We start from the raw sequence: 15,157 nt of genomic DNA, 5'->3' as shown, positions 1-15,157 counted from the left end.
GACAACTGAAGACTGTCTTAACAAGCACAGCTCATCTGTGCTGAAACTAAGGCTGGGTTAAGATGGGGTTTAGGTCCTCATTAAAGTCCACAGCATAGAGTTTAAGAGGAAATGATGAAATGGTGCTCCCTGAAACATCTCTTCTTTAAATTTAATTAGACAAATTATACTCAAACTAGTAGATGCCCTGGGAAGGCAATCAACATTAGGGCTAATAAAAAGCTTGAATAGTATAAAAGGGCTGGAGGAGGTATTGTAGAACCTTTCTAGCACTTATGAGAGGTAAATTAACACCAATTGCTAAACATAGAAACTGGATAAATTTCAATATTCATTTAGAAATTAATTTTATGATGCTGTCCTAAGTATTAAAATACAGGTTATACTTAAATCATTCAAAGTTTGGCATGTTCACACATGTGCACAAAGTATTTGATAGATATTTACACACTGGGAGACACAATTATGGTCTGACTTTGGAGTTTTGGCAGATCTGGGTTCAAATTCTGGCAAGTTTCCCTACTAGCTTTTTTTGGGTGCGTGTGATCCGAACCCTCGGGCGGGAGCGCCGCTGCGCTTCCCAAGCGGCGCACTATCCAGTGCGCCACCGGGCCGGCCCTTCAATTCATTTTTTTAACTTTTTATTTTGAAATAAATATAGACTCAAAGAGAGAAGCAAAGAAATACAGAAGCCACACATTATATGATTCCATTCATATGAAATGTCCAGAACAGGGAAATCTCTAGAGATGGAAGTAGGTTGGTGGTTGCCAGGGTCTGTAGGAGGCCTTGGGGGCTGCATGAGGGGAGAGATGATAGCTAAGATAAGGGATTTCTTTTTGAGGTAATGAAAATGTTCTAAAATTGCCTGCAATGATGATTGCACAACTCTGTGAATATGCTAAAAAACACTGAATTGTACACTTACATGGGTGAATTGTATGGTATGTGAACTATATGTCAATAAACCTGTTTTAAAAATCAACAACAATAAAAAAGGGTACAGTGAGTTCCCGTGTACCCTTCATCCAGATGCCCCCAAGTATCACATCATACATAAATAACTACAGTTCAAACCAGGATGTGGACATTGGTACAATCTACAGAACTTATTCAGATTTCACCAGTTTTTGAAAGTTTTTGACACACGCATTTAAGTGTGTGTCTCTTTGTGTGTAGTCAAACCAGGATGTGGACATTGGTACAATCTACAGAACTTATTCAGATTTCACCAGTTTTTGCACACACACATTTAAGTGTGTGTCTCTTTGTGTGTAATTCTATGCAATTTTATCACATGTATAGATTTCTGTAACCACCATTACAATCAAGACATAGAACTGTTCCTTCATGACAAAGGAGCCCCCGCTGTCGTGCTATCCCTGTGGAGCCTCCCCAACTAAGTCCCTAATGCCTGGCAACAACTAATATGCTCTCTATCTCTATAATGTTATTATATTAAGAATATTATATAAATGGAATCACAGAGTATGTAGCTGTTTAAGTTTGTTGTTTAATGAATGAATAAATGGCTATCCAATGATAAAGGCTGCTTAGTTCCTAAGGAAAAGCTATACTTTGGAATCATGCGGGAGTCAACTTGAAATCAATAATAACAAAAAGCTGATTCTCATACAGCATGTTCCATGAATCCAGCACTATTTTAAGTGTTTTATATGCATTAATTCTTTAAATTATAACATCCTGGAATATAGGTACTGTTATTTTTTCCCCTATTTTTGATGAGAAAACCGAAGCCCAAAGATATCAGTAGATCATCCAAAGAAGATACATTGAATGGCAGAGGTAGAAATAGAACTATAGTATCTGACTCCAGAATCTAAATTTCAAACCACTGCTCTCTACTGCTTCCATGAGAAGCAATTCCAGTGCTTGTTTAGGTTTTCATAAACCATTGAAACAATGTCTTATGGAACTGCTAATATGTGACTATTAAACTAAATTGACACCAATTCTACTTTACCATTTATACATTAGAGGTCTATTGAGATCTATTTGCAGCTTCAATTTTATACCTGGAGTTCATGACTCTTGGAGTTCTGGGGCAGGTGGGATATCAGGCTCCGAAAGTAATGTTCCTGGGTCATTTCCGTCTCTAGGAAGTAACCAGGAACTCTGCAAACTGGCTAGTATCATGCTGAAGTCTCAAACAACTCCCTCCCCAAAAAGCAAAAAACCTGAATAGACTTCACAAAAAGAGAAGATATAGAAATATCTAATTAGCATATAAGAAGAGGCTCAGCCTCATTAGTCAGCATGGAAATGCAAATTGAAAACACAATGAGGTAGCATTTCACATACACCAGAATCCCTAAAATAAAAAAGAGTGACCAGACAAAATGTTGGTAAGGATATGGAGCAACTGGAACTCTAATTGTGCTGGTGGGAATGTGAAATGGTAAAACCAGGTTGGAGAATGGTTTGAAAGATCTTTTAAAGTTACACGCATATCTACTCTATATGTCCCAGCAATTCTAATTCTAGGAATCCATCTAAGACAAATAAAAAAATTTAACCACAAGAATGACCATTATATCCTTATTCATAATAGCCCAAAGCTGTTAACAACATGTCCATCAACAGACAAACAGATAAGTAAATTATGGTATATTCATAGAATGAAATACTACTCAGCAATAAAATGGAGTGAACTGCTGGTACACAAAACAATGTGGACAAACACTAAAAGCACTAAGCTGAGTGAGAAAACCCAGATATAATAGACATACACTGAATAATTTAATTTACATGAGGTTCAAGAACTGATAAAACTTAATTATAGTAATAAAAACCAGAAAGTGGTTGCCTGGCAAGCAAGGAGGTGAAGATTGACTGGAAAGGGCCAGGAAGAAACTTTCTGAGGTGATGAAAATAGCCTATATATTGTTTTTATAGTGATTACACAAATGCACACATTGTCAAAATATGTCACACCAAACACCTAAGATCTGTGTATTTTATTGTGGGTTAATTGTATTCCCATTAATTAATGCCAACAAATGCAATCTAGGGTTATAACTGTATTTATCATTCACATTTGTTAATGAATAACACTTCTGGTTACATAAATATCAAAGTCTCAGGATGTGGGTCCCTACTCTAAGGGAGTACCACTGCCAACATATAATCTAATGATACATTTAGGTGTTTCACAGTCTTTAAATAGTAATAAACTATTCACTTTGGCCAGATCAATAATGTTGGTGTCAAAGACAAATATACTTAATTCAGTGGTAGTTCTGCAAGTTCTTAGTAAATAATCCATCTTGGATTCTGGAGATGCTAACCTAATGCAATCTGGACCAAGAAATAAACCAACTATACTTTGATGTGATATCTACAGATAGTGGCTCTCTTGTAGATCATCAGAGTTTTATATAAATTTACTATATCCACTATATTCAATAATACTATACTAAAATTTTGTAGATAAGTTATTTCTGGCAAACTTTTCTCAGTTTATTGCAATTTTAAAAACCTCAAGTTGGCAACAGTATCTTAAATTACGACCTATAAACATGTAGCTCTATATACACTTATTAACACCTATTGTTTTCTCTTGGCACAGTGAATTACAATAAAACATTGGCTCTGATAAAAATAAAGAAAAGCATTCTGAATCCAAACAAATTCCATAACAGATAAAAGGGCTTTAAACATATTTTTAATTGAAGTGGAAATTTGGCTGTTAATATAATCAGGCATCTCCTGTGTCTTTAATTATTGACCCAGAGTTTAATTCACCAGCCTAGGTTTTTTTGAGAGTGGTGTGACCAGGGCGGGCATAGAAGCTCTGCGCCCCTTCTCCCATACCCTGCCATAGGCATCTCTTCATCTGTATCCTTTGTGATATCTTTTATAATAAACCAGTAAACATAAATCTGTGTTTCCCTGAGTTCTGTAAGCTGCTGAAGCAAACCAATGGAACCCACGGAAGAGGCTGTGGGAACTCTTGATTTATAGCCGGTCGGTCACAAGTTCCAGAGCCCTGGACTTACAACTGGCATCTGAAGTGGGGGGCAGTTTTGGAGACTGAGCCCTCAACCTGTGGAATCCGATGCTATCTCCAGGTAGACAGTATCAGAATTAAATTGGAGGGACATCCAGCTTGTGTCTGCTGGAGAAATGCTTGCTTGCTTGCCAATGAGGAAAATCTCCCACCCATTTGGACACAGAAGTCAGTTTTTTGTGGTGATGACTGTGCTGTGAGAGCAGACTGTGTGTTTTTCCTACTCACTCAGGATGAATATAAAAACTTATCATCTTGAATATAAAAACTCTACATGTCCAGCTGTCCTTATCTTGTTGGAAGGAAGAAGGTCACATAGTTTCATTCATCCTTGAGATGTCTGCTGGTAAGTGACATCACACAACAGGCCCCATGAAACAAGTGAACTGAATCCAGCATTATGATAACAGCAAACAGAGAACGTGCAGACACCGACTGTTCCCTGAATAGCACATCATCACACATTTTTAAAAGGTGGCCTTGTGCTGATAACACCAAGGCCACGGGTTCGGATCCTATATAGGGATGGCCGGTTTGCTCACTGGCTGAGCGTGGTGCTGGTGGCTCACTCGGTAGAGTGCGGTGCTGATAACACCAAGGCCACGGGTTCGGATCCTATATAGGGATGGCCGGTTTGCTCACTGGCTGAGCGTGGTGCTGACAACACCAAGCCAAGGGTTGAGATCCCCTTACCGGTCATCTTAAAAAAAAAAAAAAAGGTGGCCTTGGATCTGGGTTCATATAAGCAACTTAGTAGAATAAAAAGAGGACTTAAACAGAGACGAGAATAAGGATAATAATTATTATTATGAGGAAGATGAAGGATCAGCAAGGATGGGGCTAAGGAGCCATGACTACAACTACAAACCAGTGTCAAAATTAAAAAGTATTCAAGGTCGCCTTGACAGAAGACCCTCACTGGCTGCCATTTTCGGCATCATTATCAGCCCTACATTCTACAGCAGCTGGGGTGGGCATTGCTCACCACTTCACCGAATGCACAAGGGCGGCGGTGGGGTGGGAGAGGTGGCTGCAATTCTGTGAAATATCATTTTTGGTCATCAAGGATGGCACTCTATCCAACCACTCACACCTTTTCCTCTGTTTCCTTATCTCCTACTGACCCCCGTATCTCCTCCTAAAAGGACTACTCAGCACCCATAGATATTATTTAAGAGCACCAACAAAGTTTAAGGATAAACTGACGTTAGATCTATTCCTCAGACTTAGTGTTTCTAGAAGGGAAATAAATTCTGCATATGAAAATGGGGTAACTTCCTTGCCAACAAGACATAAGCTTTAACTTGTTCCACACATCCAGGGATAGATATGCTCCATTTTGTCTCTCTGCTTCTGCTAGACCACAGTCCTACAGAGGTCAAGCATCGAGTATAACTTAGTATGTTTCATAATTTAAAAATTGTCAAGACTATAAAAATATTATGCTTTTGAATCAAGTGTTTGGAGGAAAACATGAATTGAGAATAAACGACAACAGAAGACTTTAAGCTATTTTTTAAAGAGAATCTGAGCTGTACTCAAGGCCATAACTACTATCTCAGACCATCTTAAAGGCAGGCAGTGGTTGCGGAAGCCCTGTTTCCTAAAGAAGCCAAAGTCCTTGAATCAAGAATATTAAGCAGTTGTTTTTAACTGCCTACTCCACATAAGGACAGTGGTGCGCTATTGGGATACAAAACTCTTCAAAGGCAATAACAACTGTGAGTCAGAGGACTGAAATAATTACTTCCTTAGCCCTGACATTAAGAAGAGGATATGAAAGCAGGAAATTGATTTTAGGGCCTGAAGTCCTATTACCTGATATTACTAAAACAAAACACATTCACAAAGTTATAATCCACTTACACTTATTTAATTGATTAAAGGGAAGAGAGGAGATGGAAAAAGAGAACAAGTGAAAGGATTCAAAGTAACTTTAGTAAAGACAGAAGAAAAGAAAATCAAAAATGACATTTTGATTGTACAGGTTTTTGCTACTTCCGTGTCTAACTGCCAGAAATGTAAAGGTAATAAACAGATAGAAGGTCAAACTGTTTTATTCTTCTCTACGCTTCACTAAATAATAGCTGGGTGCATTCCAAAGACTAGGACATTTATTGTTAGTGATAAGATACAGAACAAAGTGTAGGTTTTTCAGAGATGAGATTATTTTTCAGAGATCAGATCGTACTTGAAGTGCAGAGAAGTCTACAAACAAAATTATTTTGTCTGGCAAATGTAATACCTCAGATACATAATTCAATGAAAGAAATCTATAACTCTATTCTAGATCTTTTGGAATTTTGGGGCATAAATGCAGAGGCCTGATCACAGCATTTCAGTTTTGATTTATTTAACAAGTATATATCCAACACGTGTATAAGATACTGCTTAAGACCAACAATGGATGAGGTCGTTAAACATATTTAGCTCTACCCACCCAGGCATCTGATAAGGACGTAGATGAGAAAAAGATTGCTGATAATACTAACCAGCTAACATTTACTGAGTGACACTCTCTACAGGCCCTGTGCTAAGCATATCACATGATTACATCATTCGATTCTCGTAATAGCACTATGAGAAAGTTATTATAATTATTCCTTTCTTACAGATGAGGAAACTGGGGCTTTGACAAGGTAAACTTGCCCAAGATCCCAGAATTAGTAACAGGAAGATCCAAGACACAAACACTGACAAACTAACTCCAGAACCCCACGGCTTACCTCCTCACTAGACAGCCTCCCACCCACAGATGTAATAATGTCAAATGAAAAGACAAAGAACTTGCAAATGCAAGAAAACAGAGTCTGCTTTTCCCTCATTTATTCCTGTCTCCAGGTTACAGAAGGCAATTTGACTGGGTATGTTTTCCACAAAATTCTTCACGAGGGCAAAATGCTTATTACTTTGCAATTGCTTTTTAAAAGGACATAGTGATAGCACGGAAAACATTGTTCTGGTCTCAGATAACACTGGGTTGAATCCCAGCTTCACTATTTATTAACAGGCAGTTACTTCACTGCCCTGAACTTTAATTTTCTTCATCTGTAAAAGGAGTTGGAGGAACAATAAAACGACATATGTACCGTAAAGGGCCTAGTAAAGTCTCTGGCCCATAAACAGCATTCAGTAAGTGTTACCCGTGTGTGATTTCATGCAAGGGCCCAGGATGTCAGTGCCAAAGGATACTTTGCCAAGGTATAAGCCTTTTCAGGCTTCACCTGTGTAGGGGAAGGGTCTAGAAGCCACTCTAGTTGATTGGGGGGAAAGGAGGCATGCTACATGAATCAGATAAATTCAGCAGTACCAGTAACAGAGAGAAGGACATCCAAGGTGATGCTGGAGATGATAGAATAAAATCCTACCCAGGAACCCAGGGTGTGAAAATCCTCCTTCCAAAGGCTTATTCCTGGATGGCATTTTCTCACTGTTCCCAGAAAGGTAAACACATTAACCTGTTGGTGCTTTACTGTACAGTGATTTATCAGGTGTTCTTTTGAGACCAAAGAGACTAGGACAGTGTGTCACTGGACCATCCAGGGAGGAAGAGGTTCAGAAAAGGAAGAAAGCCGTGGTGAGAAGCAGTAATTATTATTATTATTATTATTTTTTGGCATCTAGCCCATTCAGGGATCTGAACCCTTGACCTTGGTGTTAACAAGACCATGCTCTAACCAAGTTAGCTAACTGGTCAGCCCAGAAGCAGTAATTTTTTTAAAAAACTGTCTTCATGTGTTTTCTATACTATTTACATTTGTACTCACCTTCTCTTTTTAAAAAAAAAGTGGGGGGATAGATGGAAGATGCAGGAAAAACCTCACCTACTTTTAAAAATAAACTTTAAACTTTATATTTTGGCATTATTTTAGATTTATAGAAAAGCTGCAAAGATAGTTCACATGTATCCTTCCTCCAGCACCCCCTAATGTTAATATAACCATGGTACATTTGCAAAAAGTAAGACATTAACACTGGTACACCCATCTGTTTTGAAATCTACTTTAGAGCTGTAAGGAGCTCTGGGTGTGGACACAGGAAGAAAACTGTTCCTTGGAAGCCCACGTTTCACAGGGAAGTTCACTTAGGTAATTAATAAAGTAGACATTTGTCCTTGTGGATGGCAGTACTAGCTGCTTGTCTAAAACCCTTTCTCTCTTTCTTCCACCTTCGTACTTCCGCTCAGGGCAGCAGAGTGCCCAGCTAAAACCATGTCGTTCACCACTGCCTTCCAGCAAGGGGTGACCGTCCTTGTGGATGGCAGTACTAGCTGCTTGTCTAAAACCCTTTCTCTCTTTCTTCCACCTTCATACTTCCGCTCAGGGCAGCAGAGTGCCCAGCTAAAACCATGTCGTTCACCACTGCCTTCCAGCAAGGGGTGACAAGGTGACACAGTTCTGGCCCATGAGATGTAGGTAGAATTCCCTGGGACAGACAACCCTTCCCAAATAAAAAGCAGTCTTGCCAGGTGACACCTCTCTGCCGTTTCCCCCTTTGTTATTCCATTCTTCCTGCCCACAGTGCAGACATGAGGCATGGTGTATGCTTAAAACAACAGGACAGAGAGATGAATGGAGCCAGCATCCCTGACTCGTCTCAGTATCAGCCTGGAGGTGGAGGAAGCTCACTATTTAAGCTGTCATTACATTACCACATTTTCTATTATTTGCAGCAAAGCACAATCCAGATACCTTCCCGATTTCAGGTCTGGAGACATCAAATCAAAGACTTAAGAAACAAACACTTTCGATTAATTTGCAGCCCACGCCCTGTAACAAACTATGCTCGACTTGGAAGCCATGAAGCTGAGGACACAGAAAGTCAAGCTGTCGAAAGATCTGCCTTCTTGCAACTTGGCTCTGAGTCCCCTCATGACAGAATTGGGATGTATGGACTCCAGGCCTGAATTTTTCCATTTGTGGAAAAGACATTACAATAACTCCTTCTTTTATCCAAAGCAATTGAAATTAATAAATATGTGGAGCCGAATATCTCTCTTGAAGACAGGATCTTGATAATGTCGATATACCATTAACAATAATGCTGTGCTGCCAGTAAAACTCAAAAGGACCCCAAGATGAAGACTAGGAATTTAAGAAAGTCCCATCTGAATTTCGGGTCATATACTACATAAATCCTTTCTGGATAAAAAGAGAACTGCCAAGATCAGGTTCAGTCTAAACAATGGTAGCCAACTATTTTTTTTTTTTTTTTGTCTTTTTTTTTTGTCTTTTTCCGTGTCCGGCAACGTATCGCAACCCTCAGCATTGCCCCCGTACCGGACCGGGGACCGGACCGGACCGGGGACCGGCAACGGTATTGCAACCCTCGGTGCTGCTCCCGCGCCTCGCTCAGCCAGTGAGCGGGAACCGGTCTGCATGTGGGATCCGAACCCTCGGGCGGGAGCGCCGCCGCGCTTCCCAAGCGGCGCACTTATCCAGTGCGCCACCGGGCCGGCCCAAGTAGCCAACTATTTTTGACTTGTGGAAATACCAAAAAATCAAAGATAAGAATAGAGGAGGAAAAAAGTAGAGAAATGAAGCTGCAGAAAGACCTTAGTAGACCTGTAAGACATAAATGGTAGTGTAGTTGGGTGTAAATTCAGTCTGGTAGCCATACATTAGCAGTTTTATGGGATATTGTTTCAATTCTTTTTTTATTTTTTCCTTGCTGACTGGTACAGGGATTGAACCTCAGACCTTGGTGTTACCAACACCATGCTCTGACCAACTGAGCTAACAAGCCAGCCTATTTGAATTCTTTGAAAGAACCTGAGCAAGCACAGGAACTGTTTCTCCCAGCGGCAGAAGAGAGCAGTGGTTTGGAACTTCAACTCTGGAGTCAGATACTGTAGTTCTGTTTCTACTCTGACTATTACTGTATCTTATTCAGTTGACCTACTAATGCTTTTGGGCTTCAGTTTCCTCATCAACAAATAGGAGAGAAAGAAAACATGACTGTGAAATTGTCATGCTGGGTAAGGGAGAGCATTTGTTGTTGCTTATGTGGCTGGCACCTGGCTTTACTTAGGTGCCCAAACTGGCACTGCAAAATACAGGTATCAGTAATATCAGCCATAGAGGAACAAAGATCCCTGAGATAAGGGACTGAAAAGTGAAATGCACGCTTACCAGGATACCCCCATGCCCTGTGCTGGTTTTGAAAAAGGTCTAGAGGGAGCGGGGACAGAGGGGAGGAAAAGTGGGCACAAAACTATGGCGAATCACTGTGTGGTATCTGCATGTATTGAAACAACACAGTACCCTATGTAAATGTTAAAGAAAATATGAAAATAAATTTTAAAAACACAAAATAATATAAAAGAGGCCTAGAGCAGTGTATCTCCAAGATACATGTGGCTGCTAAGTCTGATGTACGTGTAAAATGCACACTGGATTTTGAAGATTTAGTATGAAAAAAAGAATGTAAAATATATGATTTTTTAATTTTGATTGCATTTTGAAATTATCATATTTTGTAGATAGTGATTTAAAGTACTTTGTTAAGATTAATTTCACTTATTTTTCTCTTTTTTTCCCCCCTCTGGCTGCTAGAATATTTAAAAATATGTATGTGGATTGCATTTGTGACTTGTATCATATTTCTGTTGGGTAGCACTGGTCTAGAGGCTGGTCTCTCACAAGAGCAGACCAGCCAACCAACCAACCATTTCAACCCTTTAAACAGGTGCGGCACCTTGAGAGCCATTTGTCACAGAAGATACGCCTTCTCCTGAACTTCTGACAGGCAAGTGATTAAGAGTTGTTTTTCTCACATTATTTCTCCCTTCCCTCATTTTGATGAGGAAGCACATTGTGTTCCTGCTCAATAGAGATCCCCAGCTGAGGTTATGCTTTCAGTGACAGAGAGGACTTAAGAGAGAGACAGGAGTGAGCCAGTGCAGAAAAACCAACACCCACCACTTCCCCCATGGCATAGTGGCTTTGGCAACTGTCAATCTGACCGAAACCTGGGTGACAGCTGGGGGAGTGGCTGAAGTAAAATCTAAAGAATATAGACTTGAGAGGCAGGCCTTCCTTGTATGGAAGGAGAGCGGTGAGGAATAGGCTCCTTGTTGGGTCAAATGGCATCACTTAGAGGAGAAAGAAAGTGAAGGAAAGCTTTTCAGGAAAAAAAAAAAAAAAGCTAGATGAAAGGTTTGAGCCTTTAAAATCTTTAAAAAAACCCAATATGCCACTCCAAAATACACCTCCCTGGCATAAGGATTGTTTTGAGCTGGTTATTTTGAGAAATTAACACAGCAGGAGCTACAAAAAGTTGTCCTTTTGTAAGAGAAATTTACATCTATACAGGAAATCTCCATCTGTAAGGGTCTCTCCCTCTCTCTACCAGGAAAAGCATGACTCAGTCACTAGGGACTATTAATCTATGGGCTTAATCTGCATAACAATCCTTATACTTCGGTTGAAGGTGCTTTTCCTGCTTTTCCTGGCCTCCTAGTCGTAACTGGTTTGTCCCCACACCTTTTTTTCTTTGTTTCAGGGAACAATGGTATTTAAGCCTGAAGTTTAAACTACCTCTTTGAGAACTACCCATTTCTCTGGGTTACTTCCCATGTATACAGGAAGTATATGTGTTATTAAACTTCCGTTCATTTTTCTCTTGTTAATCTGTCTTTTGTTACAGGGAACCCCTGTTAAGAACTCATGAAGGGAAAGAAAAAATTCTTTTTCCTCCCCCGAACAATCTTGCCTTTATCCTCAATAATCAGTGCCTTCTTTTTCCTCTCCTTTCCTTCCTTTTCTTTCTTTTCTTTTCTTGTCTGTTAGGCTAGGCTATTCTGAGCTTAGCCTGAACTCTGTCAATTATCTTAATTACTGCACAGATGCAGTTAATTCCTGTCTGGATGAAGCATCTAGGCTGCTTTGCTGCAAATCCCAAATTCTCTTTTGGAGCAAATGTCTCAGCTACTGTCTTCCATTGGAAAATGGAATAATCCTAACTACCCTCCAGCAGCTGGGATGATTAAAAACACAATATATATGTAACTTCTTTGTGTATTACAGTTATATAAATATATTTTTAAAACAAAAGAAAAAGAAAGAGGGCTTTTATGAAGTGTTGAAATTGTTGAAGTGCTCTGACTAACACTGTAAAAGAGGAAATTATATGCCAGGATACAGCAGCAGAAGCCTGATTATCCAGGGTCAGCTGCTGCAGCTGTGAGCAATTTACCCACATGATTATCTAGTTTCCATCTTCCCCCATTTGAGGCTAAGGTAGCTGACAGCAGTTAAGGCAGTTGAGGGAAATATCTCATGTGAGTGAAGAAGTGTGTTTATACTATTTGCCGAGATTATACAAGTATCTACTTGGAAACTTTTTGGGGGAAGGGAATCTTATAGGTTTTACGGGCTTGCAATTTTTATAGTTGCAATATCTGCCAGGCTGTGTGAGCCTATGCAATAAAAAGCAAGGATGGGTTGCCACGGACAAAGACTCTCTCCTGGACCAAACTATGGTCAGGCTCCAAACTATGGTCAGGCTCCTCTGAGCCCTCTTTTCTACCACAGCTGGACCTTACTGCTCCTGCCCCCACCCTGTCAGCCTTCTGTCTTCGGCTCACCCAGCCCAGTTTTAACAAGGAATCCAGCTAAGTCAGTTTGGTAAGAATCTCTCCCACCCTTGATACCTGACCCTCCTTGACACCTGATTAAGATCCTCATCCCCCACCTTCGATGTGTAAGTCTTTGGCCTGCTTTAGCAAAAATCCTGTTAGGCCAGTTTAGCTAGAATCCCCCTACCCTTGATGTCTCCTCTTAGTAATTTTCCATCCACTGACCCCCCTCACCATGCTCCTTGACCATAAATCCCCAGTAGCCCTTGTTGTATTCAGAATTGAGCTCATCTTTCTCCTGTACTGAAATATCCCTATTGCAATAGTCCTGAACAGTTTTCTTTATCATTTTAACAAGTGTCAAAATAATTTTTTTCTATAATGCCATATGGTCTTGGCCCAGTTGCAACTGAGGGCAGAGGACATGCCACCCCCAAATCTGACTGTAGGACACCCCAATATGCCACTCCAAAATACACCTCCCTGGCATAAGGATTGTTTTGAGCTGGTTATTTTGAGAAATTAACACAGCAGGAGCTACAAAAAGTTGTCCTTTTGTAAGAGAAATTTACATCTATACAGGAAATCTCCATCTGTAAGGGTCTCTCCCTCTCTCTACCAGGAAAAGCATGACTCAGTCACTAGGGACTATTAATCTATGGGCTTAATCTGCATAACAATCCTTATACTTCGGTTGAAGGTGCTTTTCCTGCTTTTCCTGGCCTCCTAGTCGTAACTGGTTTGTCCCCACACCTTTTTTTCTTTGTTTCAGGGAACAATGGTATTTAAGCCTGAAGTTTAAACTACCTCTTTGAGAACTACCCATTTCTCTGGGTTACTTCCCATGTATACAGGAAGTATATGTGTTATTAAACTTCCGTTCATTTTTCTCTTGTTAATCTGTCTTTTGTTACAGGGAACCCCTGTTAAGAACTCATGAAGGGAAAGAAAAAATTCTTTTTCCTCCCCCGAACAATCTTGCCTTTATCCTCAATAATCAGTGCCTTCTTTTTCCTCTCCTTTCCTTCCTTTTCTTTCTTTTCTTTTCTTGTCTGTTAGGCTAGGCTATTCTGAGCTTAGCCTGAACTCTGTCAATTATCTTAATTACTGCACAGATGCAGTTAATTCCTGTCTGGATGAAGCATCTAGGCTGCTTTGCTGCAAATCCCAAATTCTCTTTTGGAGCAAATGTCTCAGCTACTGTCTTCCATTGGAAAATGGAATAATCCTAACTACCCTCCAGCAGCTGGGATGATTAAAAACACAATATATATGTAACTTCTTTGTGTATTACAGTTATATAAATATATTTTTAAAACAAAAGAAAAAGAAAGAGGGCTTTTATGAAGTGTTGAAATTGTTGAAGTGCTCTGACTAACACTGTAAAAGAGGAAATTATATGCCAGGATACAGCAGCAGAAGCCTGATTATCCAGGGTCAGCTGCTGCAGCTGTGAGCAATTTACCCACATGATTATCTAGTTTCCATCTTCCCCCATTTGAGGCTAAGGTAGCTGACAGCAGTTAAGGCAGTTGAGGGAAATATCTCATGTGAGTGAAGAAGTGTGTTTATACTATTTGCCGAGATTATACAAGTATCTACTTGGAAACTTTTTGGGGGAAGGGAATCTTATAGGTTTTACGGGCTTGCAATTTTTATAGTTGCAATATCTGCCAGGCTGTGTGAGCCTATGCAATAAACATTGAGAATTGTTTCCCTGGTTTAGTGGGGAGTAAAATCAGCATCTTATTAGATCTGAAGTTAGACTGCCTTGATTTGAATCTTGAATCTACTGGCTCTCATCTTCAGCAAGTTACTTAACCTCATGTCAAAAATGAAAATGATTATGATAACAAACTCAGAAAGATATTGAGAGGAAATAAAAGTAAAGGAGTAGAGTGTTAGAACAGTGGCTGGCATATAGTAGGGGCTCTATAGATGGTAACTGTTATTTAGAGTTTATCAAATCACAAACAAGAGCTGGCATTTGAGGGGCCATCAGAGGTAGAGGCTGTGCTAAAAGCTTTTGCCAACTCCTGTCACTTAATCCCCACAACAACTCTGTGCAGGAAAGGGTTACCATAGCTGCCCTGGTACAGAAGGGCCTGCTTGTGGAGCTGGCCCATGGCTAGCATCTGGGAACCTGGCTTTTGGAAAGTTCCCTAAGTCACTAACTGATAAGGCAACTTTGCCCACTGAGGGCACTGAACTGTGCTGTATCAGCCTGGCTAGACTGTTTGTACAAACAATGTGACTGTTGAAGAACACCTGCTTTCCTTCTGAAAGTCTGGAATGCTAGGAATTGCAGCCAGCAGGTGGAGTGTATCTACAGCAGCAGCCCCCAGTAAAAACCACAGAGTCTGTGTCTCAAGAGGACTTCCTGGGGCAGAGATATCGCACATGTGTTAACTACACTTCACTGCTGGAGGAAGGAGCCAGTTCTGTGCGGCACCTCCTAGGAGGGAGGACATCAGAACCCTGTGCCTGGATTTCTCCAGACCACCTGATGTGATTTTTTCCCTTGCAGATCTGGCTGTGTATCCTTTCAC

At 40.2% G+C, this 15,157-nt stretch overlaps 1 protein-coding gene and 1 non-coding gene across 2 annotated transcripts in view; both read right to left on the bottom strand.

Annotated features, from left to right (window-relative positions):
- The window catches only part of LOC103597978 (DEP domain-containing mTOR-interacting protein-like), a 143,238-nt gene that overhangs the window by 47,811 nt on the left and 80,270 nt on the right, over positions 1-15,157 (bottom strand). The window lies entirely within an intron of this gene.
- TRNAT-GGU lies at positions 9,702-9,775 on the bottom strand. Its single transcript has one exon. It is a non-coding gene; the product is annotated as a tRNA-Thr (tRNA).

This window comes from Galeopterus variegatus, unplaced genomic scaffold, assembly GCF_000696425.1.
Source record: "Galeopterus variegatus unplaced genomic scaffold, G_variegatus-3.0.2 Scaffold2482, whole genome shotgun sequence".
NCBI lineage: Eukaryota > Metazoa > Chordata > Mammalia > Dermoptera > Cynocephalidae > Galeopterus > Galeopterus variegatus.
Note: the sequence above shows the minus strand (reverse complement) of the source record. Positions and strands in the feature narration are given on the sequence as shown.